The sequence below is a fragment of the Bison bison genome, unplaced genomic scaffold (genome assembly GCF_000754665.1).
Source record: "Bison bison bison isolate TAMUID 2011002044 unplaced genomic scaffold, Bison_UMD1.0 scf7180017864036, whole genome shotgun sequence".
Classification (NCBI taxonomy): Eukaryota; Metazoa; Chordata; class Mammalia; order Artiodactyla; family Bovidae; genus Bison; species Bison bison.
Window position 1 is genome coordinate 2,328,308 of NW_011494608.1, and position 14,505 is coordinate 2,342,812.

The following is a 14,505-nucleotide window of genomic DNA, read 5'->3' on the forward strand; positions in this document are numbered from 1 at the left end:
CAGGGAGTCTGGGGGTTTTAAGGCATGAACCCCCTTTCTCCTTGCATGGCCCTGCAATTACACTTCCTCTGCTCCAGATGCTGATGTTTTGGTATTATTTGGCCTCACTGTGCATTGAGTGCAGGGGCTTGTGTTTGTAACAGTATCACAGTCCTGGCCAGGTAGCCTGCTTAAACCTTCTGCCACAAACTGCACTAGGTCAGTTTTTAAAAAGTGGCACCTTCCTCTAATTTGGATCCTTGAAGCTGAGTAAGTTCTGTAATCAACCTTTATCCAGTGGCTCCTCCCCATTCTCGCTTTATTCACCCCATGTGTTTGGTATCTTTTGCCTGCTCTTCTCATTAGACTGTGAGCTCTCTTGAAGGAACCTTGTGCTTTAGTCTTTGTATTTTCCAAAGCCACTGTTTGAATTTCATATTGATTTTTACATAGCCAGTGCTCAAATAGTATTTGCTGGCTACATTTTACGAAGCTGAATATCCAGGAAGTGAAAGCTACTATCACAAGGTATATCAATCATTGTCCCCAAAACAGTGCATAGTAAGCCACCTCAAAACTCAAAGCCATACAACCACAAACGCTTAGTCTCTTGCTCATGGGTCCGCAGGTCAAAGGAGAACTGGCTGATCCTGACTGTGCTTGATTGGGTGGTGTTGCTTCAGGTCTAGGCTTGACTTCTTGCTGCAAGTCTCAGCTCAGTTCTGTGCCCCCTGCATTTATTCCAGCTGGGACCCAAGCTGACAGACAGTGCTTACCTTGGGAATGGTCTTTTCAGGTAACAGTTAAAGCACAAGAGGGCAAATAGAATCCTTGAAATGCAATGCATTTCAAGCCTTTCCTTGATTCATGAACCTCACTACCTCATTGGCAGAAATGGATCACATGACTAAGACCAACATCAAGGAGATTCAGAAGTAATTGCTCTGCTTCCAGTGGGAAGAGCTTTAAAGTCACCTGGAAAGGGGCATGCAGAAACTGATGAAAGTTGGGGCCAGTAACTCTGCCATATGGGATACTAAGTTGTCAGAGCTATCCAAGAACCAATTATGGCTGGGAACAGTGGACTCTTGGAGAAATATTTTAATATTGTTCCTTCACTTCTAGAACTGGGAAACACTTGAAATCTGCATGATAGTGATGTGGGCTTTAGAGATCCTACCCTACTTTTTTACATTGTGGCTTAGACGGTAAAGAATCTGCTTGCAATGCTGGAGACCTGAGTTCGATCCCTGGGTTGGGAAGATCCCCTGGAGAAGGGAATGCAACCCACTCTGGTATTCTTGCCTGGAGAATCCCGTGGACGGGGGAGCCTGGCAGGCTATAGTCCATGGAATCGCAGAGTCAGACACGACTGAGTCTGTGTTTATTCCAGCTGGGACCCAAGCTGACCGGCAGACTGACGAACACACACACATTTTCTTCCACAGGTCTTTCCACTGTTTTCTTTCTCTGAGTTCTTTTTCCTCAAACACAAAGTAGAGATAATAAAACCTACCCAAGTTGTTGTGAAAAATTAACATTAATTAACATATATGAAATTACTTGGCATTACAATGCACTCAGTATTTGTTTCCCCATCTGTCCTTCTAGAGGGTCTAGGGGTTGAAGGGTACTTTGATTTTTCCAGCAAGCTTCTGAGGCATCAGCTCAGTCAGGGAAGGACTCAGTTTTCCTGAGTGAAAAAGAGGTAATGACAGAGGATCTTTATATTCATCCACTTGTTGCTTTAAGATAGATAAGTGATCAACTGTTGCCTATTTTGGTTTCTCAAACACCAAGTTATTGCCATAGAAACATAATTATAATGAGTAATTAAATAAAAATGTTTTCTGAAATCTTTTAAAATTGAAGTTCTAAATTTCTACCTTTTCACTCAGTTCGTATAAGATCCTAAGATCCTGTGCTCGGCAACTGAAGTCCTGGCTGCTGCTGCTGCTGTTGCTAAGTTGCTTCAGTCGTGTCCGACTCTGTGCAACCCCATAGACGGCAGCCTACCAGGCTCCACTGTCCATGGGATTTTCCAGGCAAGAGTACTGGAGTGGGGTAAGCATAACTCAAAAACTGTAGCATATATCTTATTAATATTTTCTTCCAAATCAGTGAGCTATTTTCAGTCACTTTATTTTTAAAAATGAAATAAATTCTCCCTAACTTTATTATGAACATGCAACTTCCACCCTTTTCCTGAAGAAATGGCATCTAGCCTACTGAAACAATCTGGAGTTTAACCTTATTTTGCTTTGCATCCCAGGAAATGTGTGTGAACAGGTCGGTGGAGAAGGATATATGTTGAGAAGGATATATATATGTTGAGAAGGATCTTTCATTAACCTTACAATATATCTGGGCTTGCTTTGCTGAAAAATTCCATAGCGAAATCCTTGAAGATTTGCAAAGACCCGTTGGTTTCCTTCTTCCTCACACTCTATACCACCAAACCAAAGTACATCCTATGCCCAAAATACATTTCAAATCCATCTATGCAACCTGTTTATTAATGATGTGGGCTACAACTATATCCTCTCAAATGCCTCCCTGTGTCGGCTCCTATCGACCATCCCAATTACTTTTCACATAGCAACCACAGTGGTCTTTTGAAAAGCTAGAATCATATCACCTCTCCCCCGGGAGAAGTGATAAAGTCTGTCTCTTGAAAGCCTTCCTGTGGCTTCTTGTTGCAATTATAACGTGTCTTTGTTCTTAATACACATATGTGTGTTAGTCGCTCAGTTGTGCCCAACTCTTTGCAATCTCATGGACTGTATGGGATTTCCCAGGCAAGAATACTGGAGTGGGTTGCCGTTTCCTCCTCCAGGACATCTTCCTGTCCCAAGATCAAACCCGGGTCCCCTGCATTGCAGGCGGATTCTTCACTGTCTGAGCCACCAGGGAAGACCTGGCTGCTTTATTAATAGGCCATCAGGGGTCTACTTGGAACTGTACAATCTTGCCTTTTTTACCTCTCACCATCTTCCCTAGGTACTAAACCCTGTTGTACTGAGCCTTCTCCCAGATCTTTAATATTCTAGCTCTCTTCTCCTCAGGATCTTTGTGTGAATTGTTCCCTCTGCCTGGAATACCCTTTCCTTTACTCCCCACATGTCCAGTTTCTTCTTGTCTTTCATCTCAGCTTAAATGTCAACTCCACACAGTGGTCTTCCTTGATTCCCAGTAGATCTCCTTATTATTTTCTGCTACCATCCCATTTTCTTCTTTCATAGTACTTACCCCAATTTGTTATTATAAATGTATTTGTATTTTGACATGTTTAACATCTGACTCATCCACTGGATGTAAGCCCCATAATAACAGGAGTAATATCTATATTTTGTTCACCAGAGTATAACAGGGCATTGTCCTGTGCTTAATCCTGGAAGATGCTCAATAATTATTTCTAAAGTGGAGGAATGATTGTGAATGAATAAGAAGGCAGAACCATCAATATTTACCAAGAAACCTAAAATATCTCTGAAGCACCATCAGATAGCCATCACCGGAACTTTGCCCATGGTAACTAGGCAGTATCTTTTGGAGGAAAAAAAATCAGGTTGTGTGTAAAAAACTTGGATACTGGTCCAATTTCCCATGGGACTGCCTGAAACCCTAAGGATCTTTCTGAACCACAGCTTGCTGGTAGGTAAAACGAAGGCCTACAACTAAACTGGACATGTTTAACCAGGAAAGGGCTGTTACCATGGACATGCATTTTATCTCATTTTTCAGTAGTGAGCTTCCATCAAATTCTAAAATATTCTTGATTCCAAAAAAGTTAAGAGACATTGGATTAGGTTAGTTCTAAAGTCCCATATGCCTCTGACAATCTGTGTTTCTATAGAAAGAAAATCAGTGTACTGGTCAAGATTAGACATGACTGCATGTAACAGAGATTCCAAATAGCAGCACCTCAAGCAAGACTGAGGTCTATTTTATCTCTCCCTCCTTTAGGTCTGGAGGTGAGCATTCCAAGGTCAGTAAGGATTCCAAGCTGTCAGAGACTCCAGGTCCTGTCTTGCTGCTCTGCCATCCTGCCATCCTCTGCCATGACCCATGTCTGCATGAATATTTAAACACATGAGTGGATGGATATTCCAGCCAGCAGGACTGAGGTAGAAGAACATCTCCTGTTTTTAAGGACAGAAGTGGAATTTTCACATAGCATGGGTCCTAACTTCCTGTTGGCTAATATGATTGAGACAGAGGTTAAGAGATGCAGATTTCACTTTGGGTGGCCAGGTGCTCAGTTAAAAACCAGAGGTTCTAATACTTTGGAGGGCTTCCAGGTGGTTCAGTGTAATCTTCTGGATTCTTCAGTAAAGAATCAGCCTGCTAATACAGGAGACCTGGATTTGATCCCTGAGTCAGGAAGATCCCTGGAGAAGGAAATGGCAATCACTCCAGTATTCTTGCCTGGGAAATCCCCTGGAGGGAGGAGCCTGGTGGACTACAGTCTACGGGGTTGCAAAAGAGTCACATAACTTAGCAACTAAACAACAATACTTTGGAGGATCAAGGCAATAAGGAATCTTTGCCAAAATCAGAGATTCTGCATAAGTCTTAAGTGAAGAGATGTGTCAAATGTCTACTATCACAACAGATAGACTAAGCAAAGGGCAATTAGGTGTCCAGACTGCCTGGCATAGTTCAGTTCAGTTGCTCAGTCATTTCCTGCTCTGTGCGACCCCATGGACTGCAGCACGCCAGGCCTCCCTGTCCATCACCACTCCTGGGGCTTGCTAAAACTCATGTCCAGCGAGTTGGTGATGCCATCCAACCATCTCATCCTCTGTCATCCCCTTCTCCTCCTGCCCTCTATCTTTCTCAGTATCAGGGTCTTTTCTTTGCATTAGGTGGCCAAAGTATTGGAGCTTCAGCTTCAGCATCAGTCCTTCCAATGAATATTCAGGACAGATTTCTTTTAGGATTGACTGGTTTGATCTCCTTGCAGTCCAAGGGACTCTGAAGAGTCTTCTCCAACACCGCAGTTCAAAAGCATCAATTCTTCCACATTCAGCTTTCTTTATAGTCCAACTCTCACATCCATATATCACTGCTGGGAAAACAATAGCCTTGACTAGATGGACCTTTGTCGGCAAAGTAATGTCTCTGCTTTTTAATATGCTATCTAGGTTGGTCATACCCTTTCTTCCAAGGAGCAGGCGTCTTTTAATTTCATGGCTGTAGTCACCATCTGCAGTGATTTTGGAGCCAAGAAAATAAAGTCTGTCACTGTTTCCAATGTTTCCCCATCTATTGGCCATGAAGTGATGGGACCAGATGCCCTGATCTTAGTTTTTGAATGTTGAGTTTTAAGCTAGCTTTTTCACCCTCCTCTTTCTCTTTCATCAAGAGGCTCTTTAGTTCCTCTTCACTTTCTGCCATAAGGGTGGTGTCTTGATTCCAGCCAGTGCTTTATCCAGTCCAGCATTTCGCATGATGTACTCTGCATTTAAGTTAAATAAGCTGAATGACAATATACAGCCTTGACATACTCCTTTCCCGAATTGGAACCAGTTTGTTTTTCCATGACCAGTTCTAACTGTTGCTTCTTGACCTGCATACAGGTTTCTCAGGGGGCAGGTAAGATGGTTTGGTATTCCCATCTCCTGAAGAATTTGTCACAGTTTGTTGTGATCCACACAGTCAAAGGCTTTAGCATAGTCATTGAAGCAGAAGTAGATGTTTTTCTGGGATGTTTTTGCTTTTTCTGTGATCCAATGGATGTTGCCAATTTTTAAAAATTTATATATATATATATAAACTTTACAATATTGCATTGGTTTTGCCATACGTTGACATGAATCCACCATGGGTGTACATGTTTTCCCCATCCTGAACCCCCCTCCCACCTCCCTCCCCATCCCATCTCTCTGGGTCATCCCAGTGTACCAGCCCCGAGAATCCTGTATCATGCATCGATCCTGGACTGGCGACTCATTCCACATATATAATATACATGTTTCAATGCCATTCTCCCTCGCCCTCTCCCACAGAGTCCAAAAGACTGTTCTATACATCTGTGTCTCTTTTGCTATCTCACATACAGAGTTATCATTACCATCTTTCTGAATTCCATATATGTGAATTATTATACTGTATTGGTGTTTTTCTTTCTGGCTTACTTCACTCTGTATAATTGGCTCCAGTTTCCTCCACCTCATTAGAAGTGATTCAAATGTATTATTTTTAATGGCTGAGTAATACTCCATTGTGTATATATACCATTGCTTTCTTATCCATTCATCTGCTGATGGACATCTAGGTTGCTTCCATGTCCTGGCTATTATAAACAGTGCTGTAATGAACATTGGGGTACACGTGTCTCTTTCAATTCTGGTTTCTTCAGTGTGTATGCCATTCTATTTCCAGTTTTTTAAGGAATCTCCACACTGTTCTCCTTAGTGGCTGTACTAGTTTGCATTCCCACCAACGGTGTAAGAGGGTTCCCTTTTTTCCACACCCTCTCCAGCATTTATTGCTTGTAGACTTTTGGATCGCAGCCATTCTGACTGGCGTGAAATGGTACCACATTGTGGTTTTGATTTGCCTTTCTCTGATAGTGAGTGATGTTGAGCATCTTTTCATGTGTTTGTTAGCTATCTGTATGTCTTTGGAGAAATGTCTGTTTAGTTCTTTGGCCCATTTTTTGATTGGGTTGTTTATTTTTCTGGAATTGAGCTGCAGGAGTTGCTTGTATATTTTTGAGATTAATTCTTTGTCCATTGCTTCATTTGCTATTGTTTTCTCCCATTCTGAAGGCTGTTTTCTCACCTTATAGTTTTCTTTGTTGTGCAGAAGCTTTTAATTTTAATTAGGTATAGTGAGTATACTACCCAAAGCAATCTATGGATTCAATGCAATCCCTATCAAGCTACTAATGGTATTTTTCACAGAGCTAGAACAAATAATTTCACAATTTGTATGGAAATACAAAAAATGTCGAATAGCCAAAGCAGTCTTAAGAAAGAAGAATGGAACTGGAGGAATCAACCTGCCTGACTTCAGGCTCTACTACAAAGCCACAGTCATCAAGACAGTATGGTACTGGCACAAAGACAGAAATATAGATCAATGGAACAAAATAGAAAGCCCAGAGATAGATCCACACACCTATGGACACCTTATGTTTGACAAAGAAGGCAAGAATATACAATGGAGAAAAGACAATCTCTTTAACAAGTGGTTCTGGGAAAACTGGTCAACTACTTGTAAAAGAATGAAACTAGAACACTTTCTAACAGCGTACACAAAAATAAACTCAAAATGGACTACAGATCTAAACGTAAGACCAGAAACTATAAAACTCCTAGAGGAGAACATAGGAAAAACACTCTCTGACATAAATCGCAGCAGGATCCTCTATGACCTACCTCCCAGAACACTGGAAATAAAAGCAAAAATAAACAAATGGGACCTAATTAAAATTTATATATATTTTTAATTGAAGGATAATTGCTTTACAGAATTTTGTTTTCTGTCAAACATGAATCAACCATAGGAAATTTGATCTCTAGTTCCTCTCCTTTTTCTAAATCCAGCTTGAACATCTGAAAGTTCTTGGTTCACGTACTGTTGAAGCCTCGCTTGGAGAATTTTGAGGATTACTTTGCTAGTGTATGAGATGAATACAATTGTGCAGTAGTTTGAACATTCTGTGGCATTGCCTTTCTTTGAGACTGGAATGAAAACTGACCTTTTCCAGTCCTGTCATCACTGCCAAGTTTTCCAAATTTGCTGGCATATTGAGTGTAGCACTTTCACAGCTGGATTTGAAATAGCTCAACTGGAATTCCATCACCTCCACTAGCTTTGTTTGTAGTGATGCTTCCTAAGGCCCACTTGAATTCACACTCTAGGATGTCTGGCTATAGGTGAGTGATCACACCACTGTCGTTATCTGGGTCATGAAAATCTTTTTTGTATAGTTCTTCTCTGTATTCTTGCCACCTCTTTTTAATATCTTCTGCTTCTGTTAGGTCCATACCATTTCTGTCCTTTATTGTGCCCACCTTTGCATAAGTAACCAGATAATTTACATCTCATAGAATTTCAGATTGCAAGAATACTATTCAAGCCCTTTTTCTCTGCATATTTTCCATGGTGGTTTTGTCCTGAATTTAACTTATTTACAGACACAATGGATATTTACTGAGCACCTACATCTGCTGTGTGTGCAGTCACTGTTTCAAACTATATCTATAGAGTCCTTTCCCCCAGGGAGGACATAGTCTAGTGGGAAGGCAGACAACAGACCCTCCAACTGTGGCCTCATGATCAGTTCTTAGAGGATACAGTGGAAGCAGAAAGATGAGGACCCTACTCAACCTTTTTGGAAACTTTTGGTTCAAGAAGGGCCTTCTGCTCTGATTGAGTTGTGAATGTTGAACCGTCCTTGCCTACCTTGAATGGATCCCCTTTGATCATGGTGTACAATCCTGCTGGGAGCCGGCGTGAGGAGCTCCGCCCGTGGCAAAGGTCATGAGGAAGGACGCTTGGCAAAAGCAAAGGCGGGATCGAGCCTCAGGAGTCCCCCTGGATATTCTCGAGCATCTACCCCCAAAACCAGAGTCTGCCTACTTTATTGCTTTGTGCTCTCACCTCTGACTTTACTGGGGGCTGTCCCCCACCACCATCTCGCTCTCTCTGATAAAGAGTTAACTCACAGCTCCAGTTAATAAAGTTCCTGGGCATTAGAAGTGTTTAAATTCAAACCCCTCAGATAGCTCTCTAACTCGCCTGACAAGTTTACCCGGACTCCTACAGCTATGCATACGATTGTTTACAGTCTCTCAGCTGCGAGAGGCACAGAAGCCTAAAATATTCAAATAGCTTAGAGCCTCTCAGAGAGTTAGAAACTGTCAGAATAAAACTAGTAAAAGATTTCATTGATGAGCCAATGCTTGCTGCCAAGTTTCCACATCCCCTGTATTGTATCCTTGAATGTGTATTAATTAATATAGTTGGTATGTATTAAAAAATAAGTAGTGGCCTTGGTGTTAGCAACTTTAGACCCTTAAGGTAATAACTTCTTTCCTTTGTTGTAAACCCACTGCACTTCTGCCCTATAGGAATGCAACTTTATCTAACACCTTCGGAGGATGGCGCCAAACCTTAAAATAATTGCTCTTAGAGAAAATAAGTCTTATGGATTGACAAACCTTTGTCAAGAGTCATAAAATGTTAATAGGCCTTCTGGCCAGAAGATGATGTAAATCACCTAAACCATTTGTATACGATAAATTTGCAGGAAAGAAACCCTGGTTTTGATAAGGATCAAAGACGCTGACTTTGCATGATTTCACACTCCCTATTATCCTCTATGTACAACTTATGGTATAAAAGCCCCTGTTGAAAATAAAGCTAGGGGCCTTGCTCACCGAAGCTTGGTCTCCCCATGTCATTCTTTTTCTCAGTTTCTGGCTGAGTCTCCATCTGGAGCATGGAGGTCCTCTGCAACCATTCATTTGTCTGGGCTTCTAAGACCCACTCGAGAAGGTGCCTAAGGTGGGGCACCTTCCGCTATTCGAGAGGGCACCTGCAGCCTCCGTGGTCAGGGCTAACCTGATGTCACAGGTTATATTGATTTTCCACGTAAACCAAGCTACTCAGCCTCTTTTCTCTGCTGAATTTTCCTACTGAGCCATCCTCATTCTATTACTCTTTATATCTTTGATGAATATTTAAATAAAGCCAGTGTAATCGCCGATGCCGTCTCCCCTTCGAACTCCCTGGATCAGCTGGGGCTGGACCCCAGCACAATCCTTTAAAAAAAAAACACACACAAAAGAAGAAGGGCCTTCTGTAGGAAGGCCTCATACTGAGTTTTGAAGGATGAACAACAGGCACAGTGCCTGGCAAGGAGAAAGCAAAGCAGGTATTTACATCACCTCCGAAGGGTGATTGGGAAGAAAGGAGTGAGGGAGGAAGGAGAAAGGGGAAGGATGGAAGGAGTAGGAAGACAAAATGTACTGCACTGAGAAAAAAAATCACTAGAGGCTTTCAGATTATTGATCTGGTAATAATTAAAACTGATCTTAGGCTTAAAAATATAGACTGTATATAGTATTTTTGTTGTTAAAAATGGTGGCAATGTTCTATGGGGCTTCCCAAGTGGTGATAGTGGTAAAGAACCCACCTGCTAATGCAGGAGAGATAAGAGATGTGGGTTTGATCCCTGGCTCAGGAAGATCCCCTTGGAGAAGGAAATGGCAACCCACTCCAGTATTCCTGTCTGGAAAATCCCATGGACAGAGAAGCCTGGCAGGGTCGTCAGAGAAGTCCTTGGGGTCACAAAGAGTCAGACACAACTGACGTGACTTAGCACACAATGTTCTATGGAACAGGCAGGCTGTTTTTCTCTTTTCTTTCACCCTTTTCATCCACATAGCCCATCATGCTAAGGTCTTGCCCATTCTGTGCTTGTTTGTATGTCCCTCTCCCCTCCAGAAGGTCAGCACCAGGGGCCAGAGGGCGTGTCTGTTTATCTCAGTAGACTCAGACTCTAGCAGTGTCTGACACAATAGCAGCTCCAACAATTACTTGGCAAATGAGTGAATGAGCAGATGGTAGCCTGTCGAAGAGGGACAGGCCTCCAATGCAGAGGAAGTATCCAGAACAACTGGAAGGCTGTAGAGAGCGCAGGGCAGCCAGAGGTCTGTCTCTGTCAGAGGCTAGTGTGCATAATGGGTGAAGGAAGAGGGAAGTCAGGTGAAAAGATGACTTTGCAAATACTGTTTCCTCAGGCTCGCCGTTACCAGCTGCACACAGATCGTGGTGCAAGCCTTTCTTCCAGGTGCTTACCGCCCTCTGTAACCATAAACTGGAGTAGTAGCACGTTGTGAAGAGTCTAGGCAACTTCCTGGGGACCGATCCCAGCCTTGCCACTGCCAAGCTGTGTGACCTTGCACAAGAAATGTAAACTGTCAATGAGGCAGTTTTCCTACCTGGAAAATGGAAATAAAAATGCCTATCTAATAGACTTGTTGGAAGGCTTAAGTGAAAAAAAAAACAAACATTTAAAGTGATTCAAAGAGTTCCTTGATCATAAGTGCTTAATAAATGTTACTTATTGTTAATAGGTGATGATGATATTTAGATGATAGATAGATAGGCAGACAGATAGACAGTAGTGATAGGTTTCTGTGTGGTTAGTTGATTATGGCATATATAACCCTACTACATTATAGGAAAGGGTCAGAACCACTTCTTACCATTGTGGAGCCAGCCCAGCAAAATGTCTCTTATGAGGAAGGTGCTCAAAGAATATAGATGAAAAGGTAAAGGTGACAGTATAGCTGGAGAAGTCTGCAGGAGACATCACCTGGAGCCTTAGAAACTGTGGTGAGGAGCTTGGACTTTTCCCTCAGGGCTAGTCTCAGGTTCCTGAAGGAAGATGAAATGATCTTATTTTCAGCATCACAGAGGCAGGACTGGAGGGAAGCAGGCTGGGAGGTCCCGAGTCACACCAGTTGAATAACTAATCTGGGCACTTCCTGAGGAGGCTTGAGGTAGGGGAAGCACAGAAGGGAAAAAAAAAAGGTTTTCCTCTTGGGATTTTATCCCAACATCTCTCAATCACTACTTCCTTATGGAGAAAGCTGAGCTTGGAACTCAATTCTGCCAGTTTTTTCGTGGGAATATATAAGATACATGACGAGTAACACACATATTCTTGATTTGAATAATCATGTACAGATGTGAGAGTTGGACCAGTAACAAAGCTAAGTGTGGAAGAATTAATGCTTTCTAACTGTGGTGCTGGAGAAGACTCTTGAGAGTCTCTTGGACAGCAAGGAGATCAAACCAGTCAATTCTAAAGGAAATCAACCCTGAATATTCATTAGAAAGACTGATGCTAAAGCTGAAGCTCCAATACCTTGGCCACCTGATGCGAAGAGCTGACGCATTTGAAAAGACCCTGGTGCTGGGAAAGATTGAAGGCAGGAGGAGAAGGGGATGACAGAGGATGAGATGGTTGGATGGCATCACTGACTCAGTGGACGTGAGTTTGAACAAACTCTGGAAGGTGGTGAAAGACAGAGAAGCCTGGTGTGCTGCAGTCCGTGGGGTCTCAAAGAGCCAGACACGACTTAGTGGCTGAACAACAACAATCGTAACTCCCTTATGGGGATAGCAGAGCTTGGAACTCAATTCTGACAGGGTTTTTATGGGAATATTTAAAATACATGGCATGTGACGCACATATTCTTGGTTTAATAGACCGTCAACATGTATTACTCCCCTTTCCTTTCCCTCTTGGTCACTAGAACTCTTTTCAGTGCCCCTTCCCTGGCCCCCAACCAAACACACGCACTTAACGTCACTGACCAATACTTAGGGAAACAGAGCCTGCTCTTCTAATCATACACTTTTAAACATGAAGTTCAATTAGCCCTACTCAAAGATTTTTAGAAATAGAGAAGATCCCAGACCACAACTACTCCATAAACTTAGACACAGAGAATCAGAAAAGCAAGGTGCTTTCCCCAACATTGCACAGTTTGCAGGCTTTTGAGCTGGTCTGATTTATACCTCACTATTTTTTCTAGCTTCAGTGTTCTGAAAGTCAGCCCCATGTGCCATGGAATATGATTACCAACATCCAGGGATTTGTATTAAGCATATTCACAAACAGCAATGTCAGTTAGCCCAAGGTAAAGCAGAAGCTCTGCAGTGATAGCATCTGTGATATGTTACACACAGATTGTGTGGGGGGCACTCGGCCACTTTATTTACGTTCATTCATTTCATTCTTGTTACTATTCCCAATTTACAGACTAATAAATCAAGTCTCAGAGAAGTAAAATAATTGCTCGTGACATAATTAAAGTCCAGTATATTAAAACATGTAACAAGCTTCATTAAGTATTTATTGTTAGAAACATTTGTTGTGTGGCAGATAGTCTATTAGGTCCTGGACTGGTCTGACTCCACACCCAGCTCTGTCTTACTCCAAAGTCCTTGCTCTTCATCACTGCTCACCCACACAAAGCCTCATTGAAAACAGCATGGATTGAATTCTCAGGCCAATTTCTCCTTATCGTTCTGGTTCTTCTGTATTCATATTTTTTCATTATTTTCTACTATATTTTGTGTGTGTGCTCAGTTGCTTCAATCATGTCCACCTCTTTGTGACCCTATGGACTGTAACCCACCAGGCTCCTCTGTCCATGAGATTCTGGAGTGGGTTGCCATGCCGTCCTCTAGGGGATCTTCCCAACCCAGGGATTGAACTTGCATCTTTTGTGTCTCCTGCATTGCAGGCAGATTCTTTACTGCTGAGCCACCTGGGAAGCCCATATTTTAATATGATTTATTTCTATTTCCTATCCTATAGCATGTCAGATTTCAAGTCCATTTTATCCAATAGACGCTTAATCAAATCATAGCTATGCAAAAGCAATATGCAAGAATACAGGGTATGAAAATGTAAAGATTAAAGAACTAGGATTTTTGCCCATGTGAGAGGATTAAATAGAGGGACCAGACTGAGGATGTGAAGGGAAGAGAAAATGACATTTAGCAAAGGCCCATATTGTGCTAGATGCTGTTCACTGGGGATTTTTATACATTATACTGGATTGGCCAAAACATTTGTTTGGGTTTTCTGTAACAGAAAACTTGAACAAACGTTTTGGCCAACTCAATACATACAGCCCTCATAGGAGCTGTTTCTGGTGGAAAACAAAAGAGAGTTGAGGGCTCAGAATGAGTAGCTAACATAACTAAGTTTGTATGTCTACATACAAACTTAGTTTGTATGGTGAGTGGCAGAGTGAAGATTCCCTACAGTTCATCTGACCCCAAAACTTGAACCCTATTCAATGCATCACACCTTATGGCAGAAAGTGAAGAGGAACTAAAAAGCCTCTTGATGAAGATGAAAGTGGAGAGTGAAAAAGTTGGCTTAAAGCTCAACATTCAGAAAACAAAGATCATGGCATCCGGTCCCTTCACTTCATGGGAAATAGATGGGGAAACAGTGGAAACAGTGTCAGACTTTATTTTTCTGGGCTCCAAAATCACTGCAGATGGTGACTGCCACCATGAAATTAAAAGACGCTTACTCCTTGGAAGGAAAGTTATGACCAACCTAGATAGCATATTCAAAAGCGGAGACATTACTTTGCCAACAAAGGTTCAACTAGTCAAGGCTATGGTTTTTCCTGTGGTCATGTATGGATGTGAGAGTTGGACTGTGAAGAAGGCTGAGCACCAAAGAATTGATGCTTTTGAACTGTGGTGTTGGAGAAGACTCTTGAGAGTGCCTTGGACTGCAAGGAGATCCAACCAGTCCATTCTAAAGGAGATCAGCCCTGGGATTTCTTTGGAAGGAATGATGCTAAAGCTGAAACTCCAGTACTTTGGCCACCTCATGTGAAGAGTTGACTCATTGGAAAAGACTCTGATGCTGGGAGGGATTGGGGGCAGGAGGAGAAGGGGACGACAGAGGATGAGATGGCTGGATGGCATCACTGACTCAATGGATGTGAATCTGAGTGAAGTCCA